General features: G+C 40.2%; 1 protein-coding gene and 1 pseudogene across 1 annotated transcript in view; one reads left to right on the forward strand and one right to left on the reverse strand.

Annotated features, from left to right (window-relative positions):
• The window catches only part of LOC120222591 (myosin-IIIb-like), a 146,397-nt gene that overhangs the window by 80,844 nt on the left and 47,756 nt on the right, over positions 1–17,797 (forward strand). The gene's annotated exons all lie outside the window — the stretch shown is intronic.
• LOC120222589 lies at positions 4,903–9,274 on the reverse strand (annotated as a pseudogene).

Genomic DNA, 17,797 nt, shown 5'->3' on the forward strand with positions numbered 1-17,797 from the left:
ACTCTTGAATGCTGACAAAAACTGAGGACTGATGGATGTGGGGGGGAGGAGGGATGGGCATGGAGGAGGGCACTTGTGGGGATGAGCACTGAGTGTTATGTGGAAACTAATTTGACAATAAACTATTTGTAAAAAAAAAAGAAAAGAAAAGAAAAGAAAATTGTCTCAGGCTGCCATGTGGGAAATACATAGGATGGAGCAAAACTGGAGATGACACGAGCAGAGAGGCAGTCGCTGTGGTTCCGGCAAGAGTTGAGAAGGCCTGAATTAAAGCAGTGAGATAGGTGGAGTGACTCCCACAGGGAGGATAAAAGTGGAGTGTGCAAGGCCTGGTAACTGGTGTGTGGTGGGACGAGGGGAGGTTGGAATCTGGCATGAAACATCTTTGGTTTTGGCTTATGCTCTCCCTGAACACATTATAGAGAAGTGGTGCCCTTTCAGCAAGTTTTTAAGGCAGTGAGTCTCAATGGCAGCTGAAGATTCTGATAAAATGATGCTAGAGGAGTAAGTGTGAAAACAAGGGTCAGTCTTGTGGTTTGGAATTGAAACATTGGTAGTCAGGTGGTGGAGAGGGAGAAGCGGCCATCAAAGGTTGGCACTTCCTCTACCCACGAACAGCAGAGCCCCACCCTCATGGCCAAGGTTAGCACCTGTTACATGGGGTGTACCCTTGGTACAACATGGCAGACCATCCCACTGGGTGATACACTTCTTGAAGTAATTTCAACAAACATAAATATCTATAAACATTTATGGCGTAATTGGGGAAAGAATCAATGTAATATGTGTTGTGAATCTATGCCTGGTAGTCATTTTTCTAGGCGGGTCTCTTATGAGAAATAATTCATGTCATGGCTGGTTTTCCTCTGGATATTTCTGGCCCTTTTTTATTCCTTAGTAATTTTCCCTATAAATTCTGATCTTTCATATTTGATCTTCCAACGGTGCCTTGCACAGTTGGTCTCTATGTGTTTTACTAGTCAGGAATGGGGCTCAAGTAAAAGGTTTAGATTTTCTAAGTTAGATTGTAAGCTCTCTAAAGCAGAAGCACTCTCTATAGAAGATATCTCTTACCCTGGAGATTGAACTGCTTCTAGGAGATACTGTATGTACATAGACTATGTTGTACCAGCAAAGTTTACCTGAATTGAGAAACTGCACTATTTAATAACTAGTGGGATGTGGGAAGCTTGTCAAAGTACAGAAACTATAGAGTGGCAACCAAGGTGATTAATTAAAAATAAACACGTGATTGTGTTCTTCCAGAAAGAGCTACATCTGGGCTTAAGGACATAAGTCTTCCTACAGTCCGCGAGGGCTGTCAATTCCATTATAAGTCTGGGAATCTGTTTTTTTTTTTTTTTTTAAAGTAAAATGAACAGATGACAAAAGGCTATTAACCTTGCAAATAAGCAGGCATTGTTTCTGGCATTTAGTGGCATGCAGTTATAGACCTACAATTGACAAAAAATTCTAAAAATATTTTGTATCATTAATTGAATAAGCTCTAAGGGAGGGAATGACTATCCCAGCATAAGCTAAAAAGTATTTCAAATTAAGAGGTGAGAAGAAAATACCAATATATGTTTCACAATATAGCTTTTTTAAGAAAAGAGAAAGCAAGGGTGACTGGGTGGCTCAGTCAGTTAGGCATCTGACTTCAGCTCAGGTCATGATCTCATGGTTCATGGGTTCGAGCCCCGCGTTAGGCTCTGTGCTGACAGCTAGCTCAGAGCCTGGAGCCTCCTTCGGATTCTGTTTCCCTCTCTCTCTGACCCTCCCCTGCTCACACTCTCTCTCTCAGAAATAAATAAAACATTTTTAAAATGTTTAAAAAAAAAAGGGAAAACAAGTCTGTGCTCATGAATGCATATACAGATGGCCCTGTTTAAGATTAATTTCCATCAGGGGCGCCTGGGTGGCTTAGTCGGTTGGGTGTCCGACTTTCGCTTAGGTCATGATCTCGCGGTTCGTGGGTTCAAGCCCCGTGTCGGGCTCTGTGCTGACTGCCGGCTCGGAGCCTGAATCCTGTTTCAATCTGTGACTCCCTCTCTCTCTGACCCTCCTCTGCTCATGCTCTCTCTCTCGCTCTCTCTCTCTCTCTCCTAGAAATAAATAAAGCATTTAAAAAAAAAAAAAAGATTAATTTCCATCAATCAATGATAGTTGTCCTTTTCCCTCTCCAGTTTTTCTTGAGTTAATTAGTAACTATAGTTCCAGTTAAGTTTAGAGTTCCTTTAAAATGTGTTCAATAACTGCCTTGTAATTGTTTCTTATTAGTGCTTAGAGCTAGAATGAGCCTTAGAATTCACCAGCCAATCACCCCATTGTATAGTGGAAGAAACTAAGGACTAAGAAAGTGAAATGACTTGCTACAGCTCAAAACAAACAAAAAGACTTTCACCCTATGCTGCTTCAGAACACTGAAGCACTTAATATAGTATGCATGTATTTGTTAATCAGAAAAACCTTATTGTGTACTATTTGCTGAAGGTAAGTAAATTGCAAAGCCTTAACTAGTTTTGTTCTGAAATGTGACCATCTTGATGATATGCACGCATGGTGGGCTCTCATTAACCTTCATCAGGTTTAAGCAATATTTAATTCTAATTGGCTTCATTTTCAATTGGCTACTATTTAATTTATTGAGATTGACCAGTGTAATATATCGTTTTCAGGATTTTGACACAATTTGGGGATTTTTTTGCAATGCAGATACTTTGCTTTTGCCCAAGGCAATAATAGACAGGGATGCAAACACTGCTTTAAAGAGAGTGTCTGCTGATTTACATATTTTAAAAGTATTAAGATCAAAGGTAATGAGAATTTAATCCATATGGCATGCAGAAGATAAATAAGAATATTAATACTGTATCAAATACTAATTAAAAGAAACACATGGATCTAATTTTAAGTATGTAACACAGGGATGAAATACTCTTTGTAAAGTTAAGACCCGATTCTTCTGTAAAAAGGATAGTTATGGTGAGTTGGGGTTTTCCCCTCAGGGTGAATAACTGCCTGGTTCATATATATAGCTTTCATAGGATCACGATAATAATTATGAGATGGTGAGTGTGCTTTAACAGTTTACAAAGTGCCTTCACATCTTTTTTCCGCTGCAAAACACAACTTTTAGTCCTAGAACTCTTACCCTCATTTCAGTCAAGTAGAAATAAGCTCATAGAGAAAGATAACCCTGGACTTGACATCAATCTCCATCTCAGTCTTAATCTCCCTCCCTCGCTCTCCCCCGACTTCTGCCATCCTCTCTCCCCCTTCTCTGCTCTAAAGATGACTACTCAGAAGGGTGCAGGGAAATAAGTACTTGCCGTCACCGAGAGTAATGGGTATGTACATTGGCACATTTTAAAAGTATCTATAACTGTTCATATACTTTATGTTAGTCATCTCACTTCTAGGAAGCTAATTTTAGGAAATAATCAGAGATATAGTCAAATATTTATGCCTAAGGATGTTTGTGGCAATTATAAGTGAGAATTTTTTTTTTCACAAATAGTTTATTGTCAAATTAGTTTCCACATAACACCCAATGCTCATCCCCACAAGTGCCCTCCTCCATGCCCATCCCCCTTCCCCCCCACATCCATCAGTCCTCAGTTTTTGTCAGCATTCAAGAGTCTCTCATGGTTTGCCTCTCTCCCTCTCCCCCACCATTTCCCCCCTTCTTCTCCCCCTTGTTCCTCCGTCAAGTTCCTCCTAATCCTCCTATATGTGCAAACATATGATATTTGTCCTTCTCTGCCTGACTTATTTCGCTCAGCATAACACCCTCAAGGTCCATCCATGTTGCTACACATGGGCAGATTTCATTGTTTCTCATTGCCATGTAGTATTCCATGGTGTAGATAAACCACATCTTTTTGATCCATTCGTCCGATGATGGACACTTAGTCTCTTTCCATGTTTTAGCTATTGTGGAGAGTGCTGCTATGAACATTGGGGTCCATGTGCTTCTATGCATCAGCACTCCTGTATCCCTTGGGTAAATTCCTAGCAGTGCTATTGCTGGGTCCTAGGGGAGTTCTATTGTTAGTTTCCTGAGGAACCTCCACACTGTTTTCCAGAGGGGCTGTACCAGTTTACATTCCCACCAACAGTGTAGGAGGGTTCCCGTTTCTCCACATCCTCGCCAGCATCTAGAGTTCTCTGATTTGTTCATTTTAGCCATAAGTGAGAAATTTTAATAAACCAAATGTCCAACAAAAGAAGGGTGCTTAAATTATAGTACATCTTACATTATATAATATTAAGGAACTGTTAAAACCATGTTTACAAAGAATATTTACAGTTACCAGCAAGTGTTTGTATTTAAAGGTTAAAAGAAAAAAATAGAATATAAGACCTATAATTTTTTATGTATATTTACAGACAGCTACATATTTTCTGTAAAGAACCAGATAGTAAATATTTTAGGCTTTGTGGGTCATAAGGTCTCTCGCTCAGCTCTGCTATTGTAAGGTAAAAGCCATAGACAGTGAATAGACAAATAATCATGGCTGTGTTCCAATAAAACTTTATTTAAGCATGCTGAAATTTTAATTTCACATAATATTCATGTGCTACAAAATATTACTCTTCTGATTGTTTTCAACCCTTTAAAAATGTTAAAACCATTCTCAGCTCATGGGTCATACAAAAAACCCACAGGCCTGGCCCAAGGGTTATTATAGCTTGCATTATAGAAAGAAAGAGCTTAAAATAGTCAATTATCTCTGGGTGACAAAATTGTGAGCGGTCCTTATTTTCTACCTTAATATTCTTACCTATGTGTTCTACATTTTCTATAGTCTATACATTATACTTTAATAATTGAAGAATACACAGGTTTTTTTTAAGCACTTGTTAGTGTTAATGAACTACCCTCCATGTGGCTTCAAGCTACCAGGAAGGACACAGGCCCCCAAACACACCCTTAATCTTCTTCCCAGCTCTTCCACTGAAGAATTTGGTCTTTATGATGACAGGTTGTTTTGGGAGCTTTCCCTTCCCCAGAACTTTGCAGCAGTCTGATCGCAGCACGTCAGTGATAGGAGCAGCTCTGGTGTCCTTCGGGGCAGCATTTGCCCGTGTCTGCTCATCCTGTTTATCAGGTTGGCAGTTGGGCAGAAGCCCTGGTTCCTGTTTAAGTGGTGATGCCTCCTACCAACTTTTTCTGGGTGATATCTGTCCAAGTTCATCCTGTGGCAGTGCCGCCAGCATTACCTCGGCCTCCTGGGTGCTTCTGGGGCTGGCCAACGTGGCTGTGGCTCACGTGGCCCCCAAGTTTCTGAGTCTTCCTCAATCTGATGTCAGCAGCCCAGACAAAAGAGCCACATTATTTTTTTAAAAGAAAGAAGGTTTAACACAATGCAAGCGTCAGGGGCAAGGTTTGAAAGAAAACCCCTTCCTACCATGCCTGTCACCTCCTAGAACCTTATGCCTAGGAGGATCTTTAGAGATCTATGAATAGTTCAACCTTTTAATTTGCAAAAGGAAATGAAGACTCCAAAGACTTATCAGCTTGCTCAAGATGTAAGGCAATCAGTGTGAGAGTCCTAGATGGCCCCAGGCTTCCAGAATCCCTGTACAGTGCTCTTTTGACTTCCTCCTGAGGCAGGATTAGTTGTAGGCAGGATTCATGTTATTTTGTTTTGTTTTGTTTAATCTCCAAATCACTTTTATTTTGTGACTTCCCTTTCCTTTGTGGTTCCTTTTAAAAAAAATACCCACAGCCGGGGGGGCCTGTGTGGCTCAGTCAGTTAAGTGTCCAACTTCGGCTCAAGTCATGATCTTATGGTTGGTTGGATTCAAGTCCCACATCAGTTCTGTGCTGACAGCTCAGAGCCTGGATCCTGCTTCAGATTCTGTCTCCCTGTCTCTCTGCCCTTACCCCGCTCACATTCTCTCTGCCCCCCTCAAAAATAAACATTAAAAAAACATTAAATACCCATAGCCAGTTCTGTAGGCTAATATGTGAAAACCACAGAGGCCTGGTGTCCTCCTAACCTTTTATAAGAGCACCCCACATGTGGAACAAGGTAGCTGGAAGAAGAAATGTTTGTACAGTCAGCTTTGTCAGAAAAAGAGTCAATTTAGGAAGGCTTGGTTAGGTGGTCAACTGCCAGCCTTCCTCTGTGGGAACATGTCCCTCACCAGCCCCCAGCTCTGGGGAACTTCTCTCTTCCCCCAGGCACCTTCTAGGCCTTTAGATCCTCCCTTCATAGTTGACCTATGCTCTAACCACAGCTGCACCTAGAAAAAGGGCAGAGAACTAGAGCCAGAGGGCCTGGGTTCTGGCCCTGGCTCTACAATCCTGGGAATGTTTTAAGGAAAAACATTCTGCCAAAACTCTCTTGTCTTTCATTATCATTCACTAGCCACCATTTCCTGATCACCTAGAATTACATCACTGTCACTTTGCTAGGCTGGGCTAGGGACAGAAGGAAAAGTCTGTCACAACCCTGGCCCTTGGTGTCAACAAAGTGGTGTAACTCCTCTGTCGACTTCCCAGAGGGCTGGGTATCCAAATTAAATTATCTGTATGAAGGATTTTAAAAACTCAAACACTATGCAAATGTGAGAGGCAGTTTTTATTATCTGTGTCTGTGCTTCTTACTAAAAGTCAAAAGGCAAGAGGCTGAGGCTTTAACAATGTTTAACCGATGAAAGAAGGCAGAGGGAGGCCCTGAGACAGTTTCAAGACCTCAGGTTTCTAAAAATAAAAACAGACTGTCCACAGGTCTTTTCCTCCTGCTGGCCTATCCATATGCTAACATAAAGAGCTGAAGGCAAAGCTGATGGAAGTTAAGTTACTTTCTACATTGTGAGTGATTTGAACTTGTATGTGCTCTAATGGATCTGAATTCATATCCACAGGATATTAGAAATACCAACTAAAAAATGAAAAAATAAACAACTTCCTATGTCCTTCTAACCAAAAGAATAGATTTAGAAAACGTTTTCCTATTCAGATGAAGGTTTATGGTATTTTTAAGGTGTAGAGGAGAGACTGGCTGTAAATGATAATTCAGGCTTAAGAAGTCAAAGGTGAAGGACTTAACTTCTCTCTAATATTTTACCATATTCACTTCATATGGGTTATATTCCCCATGAGTGGCTAATGCACATATATAAAACTGCATCTTTTTTTTTAATGTTTTATTTATTTTTGAGAGAGAGAGATAGAGACAGTATGAGCAGGGGAGGGTCAGAGAGAGAGGGAGACACAGAATCTGAAGATGGGCTTCAGGCTCTGAGCTGTCAGCACAGAGCCCAATGCGGGGCTCAAACCCATGAACTGTGAGATCATGACCTGAGGTAAAGTCGGACGCTTAGCTGACTGAGCCACCCAGGCGCCCCTATATAAAACTGCATCTTATAAGTCTGCACAGTCCTTTATAATTACACATGTTTAATTACAAGATGACTTCACTGGAAGGCTTTTGCTGGCAAGTAATTGCACATTTAACTCAAACTAGCTATAATGATAAAGAGGATTTGCTGGCTCCCTTAATTGAAATGTCCTGAGTACATAAGATATGACTTGGTCAGGATTTCAGGTTCTGTTCTTTGCAGTTCCCTTAACTCTGCCATCCTGCATGGGTTAATTTCACCCTCCGTTTGGTTCCTCTTAAGATGGCAAAAAGGCTGGGGCGCCTGGGTGGCTTAGTCGGTTAAGCGTCTGACTTTCGCTTAGGTCATGATCTCGCGGTTCGTGGGTTCGAGCCCCGCGTCCGGCTCTGTGCTGACTGCCAGCTCAGAGCCTGGAGCCTGTTTCAGTCTGTGACTCCCTCTCTCTCTGACCCTCCTCTGCTCACGCTGTCTCTCTCTCTCTCCTAGAAATAAATAAAACATTAAAAAAATTAAAAAAATAAAGATGGCAAAAAGGCTAACAGCAGTTGTTGACTTTACATCTAAATAAAACTCTATTCCTGTAGCAATAGAGCCTCCATGTTGCAGAATTTGGACTACCAGATCCTAACCAATTCCTGTGGCCAGAGGAATGCTGTAGACTAATTGGCTGGGGCCTTGGTTGTATGCACCAGTTACAGTAAGGAAGGGAATGGGGTTACTCTGATTTAGACCATTAGGACCCATCCCTGGATCTGGGATGGGCTCAATCTCTCCCAAATAATGAATGCTATGTGTCATGGAAGGGGTGGAATGGACTTAGGGAAGACAACAGTATTCATTGTATCAGTCATGATCCAGTCATTAAACAGGAATCATGTCAATTAGTTTAAGAGAAAGAATTTAACAACTCTAGTTGTTAACCAACATTAGAGAACTGAATGGGCACGGAGGTGGCTCAGTTGGTTAAGCATCCAACCCTTGATTTCAGCTCAGGTCATGACCTCACTGTGGTAAGATCAAGCCCCACGTAAGGCTCCTTGGTGAGCATGGAGCCTGCTTAGGATTCTCTCTCCTCTCTCTCTCTATCTCTCCCCAACTCGTGTGCCCATGCACTCTCTCTCTCACTTTCTCTCCCTCTCTCCCTTCTCTCTCTCTCTCTCTCTGCCTCTCCCCACTCATGTGCCCATGCTCACTTGCTCTCACTTTCTCTCTCTTTCAAAAACAAAACCCCGAACACTAGAGAACAGAAAAGGCAAAAGGGAGGTACTGCAATACCCCCAAGATAAAAATTATAGGAAGCAGCTACCACTCCTCAAGCTTGAGGAGCAAAGAGAAGATGTTGTGATTGTTAGGCTTGGAGGAAGGGCCTCAAAGAGCTGAAACCCAGACCTTTGAGAAGGGTCACCATCCAGCTGGTGCTGCTATCTGAGGGAATACAGTTAGGCTGATTCTGGTAGCGTGGGACACTGCAAAATGGAACTAACTGCAATTATTGGAATCAGCCATCCCTGCCAGGGTAAAGATCAGTTGCTGTGGCGATGCTGACAGGAACCAAAAAAAAGCAAGAAGAAAATATGTATAGCTGCTGTAGTCCTTGTTACAGTAAATGAAATGGTCATAAAGATACAGTTGATGCTAATAATTTTCTTATTTCTTACTCTGTGGTCTCTCAGTCAAGATCTCAACGTGTGGAGATTCTTTACACAGAAGGTAACCCAAACTTCATTCCTGAAAGGTCTGAGTCTTCCCTGGTTCTTCATATTTCTATTTACTGTTGTTTTCCATTAACTTCTACTTTTGGACCTGGAAGTAGTGCGAGGTTCCCAAAGAATATCCTGGGTTCCAGACAGTCCTCTTTGTCCCCATTATGTAGCCCCAATTCCTTGATAATCAGGATCAGTCCATCCAGTGGCGTCATCTCTTTGTTTGCCTGATGGTTCAGTGGCAGAAGGAGTCCAGAATGCCAAGCGGCACTCTCATCTTCTAACTCAGTGGAAACATTGTTGCATCCCCTGGTGGAAGTATCCCTTTTTTGGGTACCTAGACCTTCAAACCAGGAAAATTCAAAATTGTGTGGACAAGAAACAAAATTTCTATATACAACTATTGCAGTTATTTAGAAGGCAATAAACGAAATCCAGAGTAGACCCGTTATCCTTGAATTATTACTCCCTCGAAAATACATTTTTATGTTAAACTTTGATCTTCTGGAGGGCAAAGTCTGTAACTGGTTCATGTTTGTATGTCTGGGGGGGGGCAGGGGAACAGGGAGGGGCTCTAATAACACCTGTATCTTGATATGCAGTTAGTAAATACTGATTGAATGTATATAGGTAGATAGGTAGCTAGATATGACCTAACTGGCTAGTATCAGAAGACTAAAAATCTTTTCATTTTCATCTTAATATTGCTAGCTCACACAGGAAAGCTAGGTTTCTTCAGTCTCTGAACTTATGAATAAATTCTAGTAATCTGACTCAGCAACCCCATTTATCAGTATTGGGTTGAAGATTATAAGCACGTGAGTTCCTCCAAGCAGATGTTAGGTCTCTTCTCCCCTCAGAATGTCATGGCTTTTGGGTAGTGTTTAATATTGCTGTCCACTTTAAAGTGGAATACCTTAGATTTTAGAAGATTCATTTTCTTGTAAGTGACTTTAAACAGGGAAACATTTCATTAGCTCCTCTTCCCAAGTCCCGAGGAGCTCCCGAAATGTGAACCAACGCAGCCTTCTACTGCCTGGAGCTCTTCCACAACATCAAACGCTTAATGAAAATGTTTTCCTCAAACCTCAAGCATTTCCAAATATTAAATGTGAAGAGGAAAGATTTTGCTCTAACTGCAAATTGTTCTACAACTGCAGGGTATGGGAAAAATGTGTGTGCGCTCACACACACATGTGTGCACATGTACATGTATGTTTTTCCTGTATAATATTTCTGACATAATATTATGTCCAACACTCTCTAAACACAATCATATACGTCCTTCCCAAAACACAGCCAAGCTGTCGGCCTGGGAGAAGGTGGATTCTCACACACACAAGGTCACATTGCACTCTTAGGGCTGTAATGCCTGGAGATCTACAATGGGTTGTTTGGGGCAGGAGGCATGGGTGGACAAAAGGAGTGACCAAGCAGATTAATTTTAGTTAGATAGATTTTACTAAAGCACAATTTTAGGGGCTGGCCTGAGCTTTAAAACAGAGCAATTGTTCTGCATTTGAAATTTCACCCTCTCCCGAGCTGCTGTGAAGTAGTATCGAAAGTAGTTCCCTGCGAGAAGGTAATGGAAACTTGGTGAACGTTTTCTGCTAAAGGATTTCAAAAACCTCCTAAGGTAAATACAGTGAACGCTCTTAATTGCTGCTAAAATTTGCATTTTGCATAATTTATACTTTGTTAAAAATGTATTAAATATCCTAAGCTGTTAATGTATTCACTGTATTATCCACAATTTGCACTCATTTTTCTGAACCAACTGCTAAAATATTTACGTGTTCACTTGTAAATCTTGCTTTAAAGAGTGGATGTTATGGTCTAAGTAAACAGACACACACCCCTCCTCAGAAATTGTGCTGTCCCCCGCTGGGGGTGGCATTACTGAAGGAAGCCCAGACAGCGTACTGAAGGCTCAGATCTTCAGCAGGAACTCCAAGGAGCTTAGCACTTTCTTAGAGAAATGGCTTGGTTACAGAAATGCTATACAGTATGGGGTATAAGTTATTGTTCTTAAGAAATTCATATACTAATTAGTCCATAAATCCTGGGCAAGCAAAAAGTTTACGATTTGAATGTAATTACTCAGCATATGTATAGAGCTTGTCACTAAAGAAGCAACTATTCATAAAGACAATAAAATACAGTTCTTGGTTGCATAATAAAATGGAGAAACTATAACCAACAAAGAACTGGAGAATCAGCATGACCAAATTTAAAGATTTGTGATTTGTAAACAGTCCTTTTTTTTCAGATACAACTTTTTGAAATTATTTGAGCAGACAGAAGGCACTGCCAGTTACAACCCCAATGGTTAGTGTTTTAGGGAGGATGGGGTGTCTGTGTGTATAAAATAAAATAAAATATTTTCAAACACCCAGCAAAGAAAAAAAAATAGTACAAAAACACCCCCATAATAGGTCTTAATATCTCACCTATTTGAATTCAAGTTTTTTTAAGTGTTTATTTACTTTTTAAAAAAATTTTTTTAATGTTTTATTTATTTCTAGGAGAGAGAGAGAGAAAGAAAGAGCAGGGGAGGGTCAGAGAGAGAGGGAGTCACAGACTCTGAGACAGGCTCCAGGCTCTGAGCTGGCAGTCAGCACAGAGCCCGACGCGGGGCTCGAACCCACGAACCGCAAGATCATGACCTAAGCGAAAGTCAGACACTTAAACGACTAAGCCACCCAGGTGCCCCAAGTGTTTATTTACTTTTGAGAGGGAGAAAGAGAAAGTACACACGAGAAAGAACACATGAGTGGGGAAGGGGCAGAGAGAGAGAGAGAGAGAGAGACAGAAGATCTGAATCAGGCTCCACCCTGTTGGTGCAGGGTGCCATGTGGGACTCCAACTCAAAAACCATGAGATCATGCACAGGGCCCAAATCAGAGGCTTAACTGACTGAGCCACCCAGATGCCCCATGAATTCAAGTTTTTAAGTTCAAATATGATTGAAACCTTCCGTTACCCTATCCCAATCCCATCTTCCCTCTCTTATTCCTATGGTATTCACTGTCCTGAATTTTTAACCCCTAACATGTTTTTAACTTTTTGGTAAATGTGTAATGACAGAGTTCAGGACACACTATCCTAAAATACAGCATTTTGACATACTAAACATGTCAAACTGAAGGAATTTGAGAAATGGCATGAGCAGGAAGGACTTTCTAACCTTCCCCTGAAGCAGGTCATAAAACCCACCTGTGAGAGGTGTCCTCCCTTTATCCAGAGGAAAGGAGCACCTTTATTTCCAAAGAGAAGGGACACAGAGAGGAATCTGACCCATCATGCTTGCTAAGTTTTTCCAGTTTGCCCCACTTGGCTCACCTCTGTTGTATCACATCTTTCCACAACTTTTCACTCTTCATCAAAAGTAGCATAAAAATACTCAGGTTTAACCATTTCTTTAGGTCTTCATTTTTTTTAATGAAGGCTTCTGTGTCTCATAAAATTTATATTAAATAAATTTGTCTGCTTTTCTCTTACTAATCTTAGTTTAATTTTTCAGACCAAGTCATGGACCCTAAAAGGGTTGAGGAAAATTTTTCCTCCCCTACAGTAGGCAGAAGCCAATTTATCCTGAAACTAAAGAATCTTAGTTTAGGGACACTTGCTCCCATTGTTTCCTCCGAGGCCCAGAAGTTGTCAGGGTCATTGTCCAAGAAGTAGCTCCCACAACAGGCTAGAAGTCCGGAGCAACACCCAAGCCTGAGGTGCATGGCCCTGGGGCTGACAGAACTACCTCCATAGCCTCACAACTCCCAGCTGCCAGAGATGTTCTGCCCCTGACTCTCATCTCATCATATTCAATCCTGAGAGAAGAATCTGCTTCTTGCTAAGGGGCTGTGGTCCAGGCTGCCCCAGAAGCCCTGCCTAGAGAGGTCAGTTGGCCACTCTGCTATGCAAGACAGAAGTTACAGAGTTGTGATGCTTAAAGAATCTTTTCTAAAGTATCTCTTCCTTTTGCTTTAATTTGCTGACCAGCCATGCTAGAGAAAAGATCAAATTGTCTTTTTATACTTAATATTAAAAAAAGGATTAAAAAATTGGAGTCAAAGAGAATGGTGTTTTTAAAAATTTTTTTAAGTTTACTTATTTTTGAGAGAGAGAGAAAGAGCACAAGTGCACAAGCAAGGGAGGGACAGAGAGGGAGACACAGAATCCAAGGCAGGCTCCAGGCTCTGAGCTGTCAGCCCAGAACCTGATGTGAGACTCAAACCCACAAACCATGAATCATGACCTGAGCTTACCTGAGTTGCTTAACCAACTAAACCATCCAGTTGCCCCAAAGAGAATGTTAATATAGAGAGGTGTCAAATAGTTAATAACATTGGTTTTTTGGATTTTGTTTATGGTATTTGTCAGCTTTAAAAAAAAATTATAGTTGTGATTTTTTCCTTATTCAAATTAATATTCAATTTTGTACCTAGTTTATATTATAATTATATATCCTTTTTTTTTAAGTTCACTTATTTATTTCGAGCAAGAGACAGAGTAAGCATTAGCAGAGGAGGGGAAGAGAGAAAGGGGGGAGAGAGAATCCCAAGCAGGCTCTGTACTGTGAGTGCAGAGTCCAGTGCAGGGCTTGGTCTCATGAACCATTAGATCATGACCTGAGCCAAAACCAGGAGTTGGACACTTGACTGAACCACTCAGGCTCCCCAAAGCTTTAAAAAAAAAAAAAAAAAAAAAGAATTCTTTCTATACTGTGTATATTATTTTTTTATGAGTTAAATGCATTGCAGATATATTCTCCTGGGTTTTTTTGTATTTATAGTAACTTTTATTGAACATATGAATTTAATTTTAACATAGTTCTATCAGTTTCTTTTCTTTACAGCTTGTGTTTTTTGTGCCTTAAGAAATCCTCTCTCTACAAGCTCATAAAGATATTAAACTTCTTTTAAAATTTTGAGTACTTTGCTGTTTACATGTTTAGGTACTCACTCCACCTCAGATTTATCTTTACATATGACATGAGAGAAGAATCTAGAATTTTCTTTCTTTCTATATGAATAACCAGTTGGTTCCCCTGCATTTGCTGCATAGTACATCCTTTCCTCACTGATTTGTAAGGTAAATCATATTCTTTTACTATTGCTCTCATAACAAATTACCACTAATTTAGTAGCTTAAAACAATACAAATTTGTTATAGTTCTTGAGGTCAGAGGTCCAAAGTAGATCCTGCAGGGCTAAAATCAAGGTGTTGGCTAGGCTGCAGTCCTGGCAGAGGCCCTGGGGGAGTATTTGTTTCCTTGTTTTTTCTAGCTTCTGGATGGCTCTTGAATTCCTTGGCTAATGGCCCCATTCCTCCATCTTCAAAACTAGCAGTGCCAGACTAAGTCCTTCCTGCAGGGCCATCTCTTTGACACTGATCTTCTACTTTTCACTTCTACTTTTAAGGAGTCTTGTGCTTACATTGGGCCCACTCAGATAAATCAAGATAATCTCTCTAAAGTCAAGTCAGCAATTAGCAAACTTAATCCCATCTCAACTTTAAATCCCCTTTAGAATGTAACCTAACATATTCAAGGATTCTGAGGACTAGAATGTGGACATCTTTGGGGTCGGGTGGGGAGGGAGGAAGAAGGGTAGGCATTATTATGCCTACCACAGAGATCAAGGTTCTAAGTCCATTTCTGGGCTTTCTCTTCTGTTGCACTGATTTGTGCACCCCTGTGCCAATACCACAGTATCTTAATGACAACAGCTTGATAATAAATTTTGATATCTGGGAGACAAATCCCACTGCCTTCCATAGCTGGTGTTGTTCTTCAGATTTTTCTTGAATATTCTTCCTCTTCTTATCTTCTGTATGAATTTAATATTAGCCCATCAAGTTACATAAGAAGTATGTTTGGATTTTTCCCTGAATATCTAGTTTAAATTGGAAAGAATTTCTGTTCTTAGAAGTAAAGGCTATTGTACTTATTCATTTTATTCAATTTGTCTTTTATATCATTCAATAATGTTTTTAAAATATTTTTCCTATAAAAGTCTTTCATATCTTAAAATTTATTTATGAATTTTTGTTGAAATTATTTATCTATTGCTGCCTAACTCATTACCCTATAGCTTAGTGGCTTACAACAACAAACATGAATTCAGAAGCAGCTTAGCTGTGTGATTGTGGCCCAGGACCTTTCATGAGATTTAAGATGTCAGTGAGGACAGTAATCATCTGAAGGCTTGACTGTAGCTGGAGAATCTGCTTCCAAAATGGCTACTGGAAGGAAGCCTCAGTTTTTTACTGGCTCTTGGCAAGAGGCTTCAGTTCTTCATCAGGTGAGTCTCTCCTTAGGGCTGCTTTGTTAGTGTCTTCATGACATGGTGGCTGACTCCCAATCACAAGGGATCCAAGAGAAAAAGGGTGAAGCTAAAGTATCTTATGTGACTCCACTTTGGAAGTCACAGGCTGTTATTTCTGTGGTATCCTCTTGATTAAACAAGAATTCCAGGAAAGTGGGGAGGGCACTGGAGGCAAGCTACCATACCTATATTTTCTGTTGCTATTGTAAATGGGATTTTTTTTATATTATATTTTTGAATTGGCCAGCATTGGTATATGGAAGCACTATTGATTTTTGTATGTTGATATTGAACAATAGCCTGCTAAACTCTTATTACTTTCAATCATTTATAGATTATCTTAGTTTTCCTATATAGTGTATCCTATTGTTACAAATAAGTAAAATTTATTTCTTCATTTCCAATTATAACCTTCTTTTTTCTTGCCTTATCACATTATGTAGAAGCTTCACTACAATACTGGATATAAGCAGAGTTAGCGAGCATTACTGTCTACTTCCTGATCTTAGAATGCCTTTACAAGTTTCATAACTGGGACGCCTGGGTGGCTCAGTCAATTGAGCGCCTGACTTCAGCTCAGGTCATTATCTCACAGTTCGTGAATTCGAGCCCTGCATCAGGCTCTGTGCTGACAGCTCATAGCCTGGAGCCTACTTCAGATTCTGTGTCTCCCTCTCTCTCTCTACCCCTTCCCTGCCCGTGCTCTGTTTCTCTCTGTCTCAAAAATAAATAAAATATTTTTTAAAGTTTCATTATTAAGTATGATTTTTGCTATAAATTTTTAATAAAATTTATGAGGTTAAAGTACATTATCTTCTGTCCCTAGGTTGATGATACTTAAGTGTTATATTTTGTTGAAAGCCATTTCTGCATCTTTTAGATGAACCACAAAACTAAATTGTACTTAACAGCCTATAGTTTAGTCTCCTTTAACTTTCTAATTAGTGTGGGATTTTGATATTGTACATTAATAGACTTTTTAAATATAGAAATCCTTGAAAGCTTGGAATTCTACTTCATTGTAGTGATTTTCTATAGACTACTAAATTTTACTTGCTAATGCTTTAGAGCATTAGTTATAGTTCTATAATTTCTCCTCAGAGCTTAGCACAGCTCTGTGGAATCAATGACATAAGTATATGTTTTGCAGAGGTTTATATGCAGAAACCTGCTTGACAGAGCTGTTGAGTGCTCTTTCACTGTGGGGCTTTGGGGCTGCCAGAGCACAGGTACCATCATCTCATTATTAGTCATTATATTCCAGACAGCTTGTCTATGTGAGAAAGCTACATCAAACTTGAATCCTATACCCTTGGGGGAGAATACACACACATACACACACACACACACACACACACATATACACACACACACATATACATGTATGTTGAGAGAGATATGTAAAAAAATATATATATATATATAAACTTGAGCTATATAGGAGAATAAGATTTAGTTATCAAACTGAGTTCTTTTTACACATTTTTATAAATAGTAGCTAAATACCTGCAACAGTAGCACTGACCCCTACCTAGGATATTGTTTTCATTTTAGGAGAACCAGAAATTGGCAAAGCTTGGTTTGGAATTTTTTTCTCAGTTGTTGCTGTTAGGATTTGATTTTTTGTACTTAAATATGCACACATACACACGTACCATCTGGCACTTATCTAATATTTTTCCCCTTTCCTATCATAGGAGCACCTGTAGGCAGGGATCATTCTATTTAATTACAGAATTTAGTTAACAGGAAGCAACTATTATGTGCTAGGCATGAAGTATTGGGCTAATGGGACATAGTTATAAACAAGACAGAGATAGTCCCTGACCTCATGAAATTTACAGAAAGGAAGAAAAGCATTTAAGAATTATAAACATGAGGGCGCCTCGGTGGCTCAGTTGTTTAAGTGTCTGACTCTTGATTTCAGCTCAGGTCATGATCTCACAGTTCATGGGATTGAGCCTCGCCTTGGGCTCTGCGCTGATAATGTGGAGTCTGCTGGGGCTTTCTCTCTCTTCCTCTCTCTCTACTCCTCCTCTCCTCACCCCTCTCTCTCTCAAAACAAAAACAAACAAAAACAAAACTGTAAACATAAAGGGATTGTCTGAAAGGAGAAATCCAGGAAGCTGGGGGAATATATAGCAAAGGAACATAGCTTAGTCCCAGAATCAGAGAAGACTATCCTAGGAAGTTTCAAACTAAGCTTAGACTTAAAGGATGAGTAGAAGCTGGTCTTGTACAATCCAGCAGGAAATGTGTTTCAGGCAGAGGAAATGATGCAGAGACTGGGGTGGGGGAGAGGGGGAAGCAAAGAATATACAAGGAACTGGAAGGACTGGAAGAAGTCCAGTGCACCTAGCACATGAGATACCATAAGCTTGGAGAGGTAGGCAGGTGACAGGTATTGAAATC

The sequence above is a fragment of the Hyaena hyaena genome, unplaced genomic scaffold (genome assembly GCF_003009895.1).
Source record: "Hyaena hyaena isolate Hyena2069 unplaced genomic scaffold, ASM300989v1 scaffold_894, whole genome shotgun sequence".
NCBI lineage: Eukaryota > Metazoa > Chordata > Mammalia > Carnivora > Hyaenidae > Hyaena > Hyaena hyaena.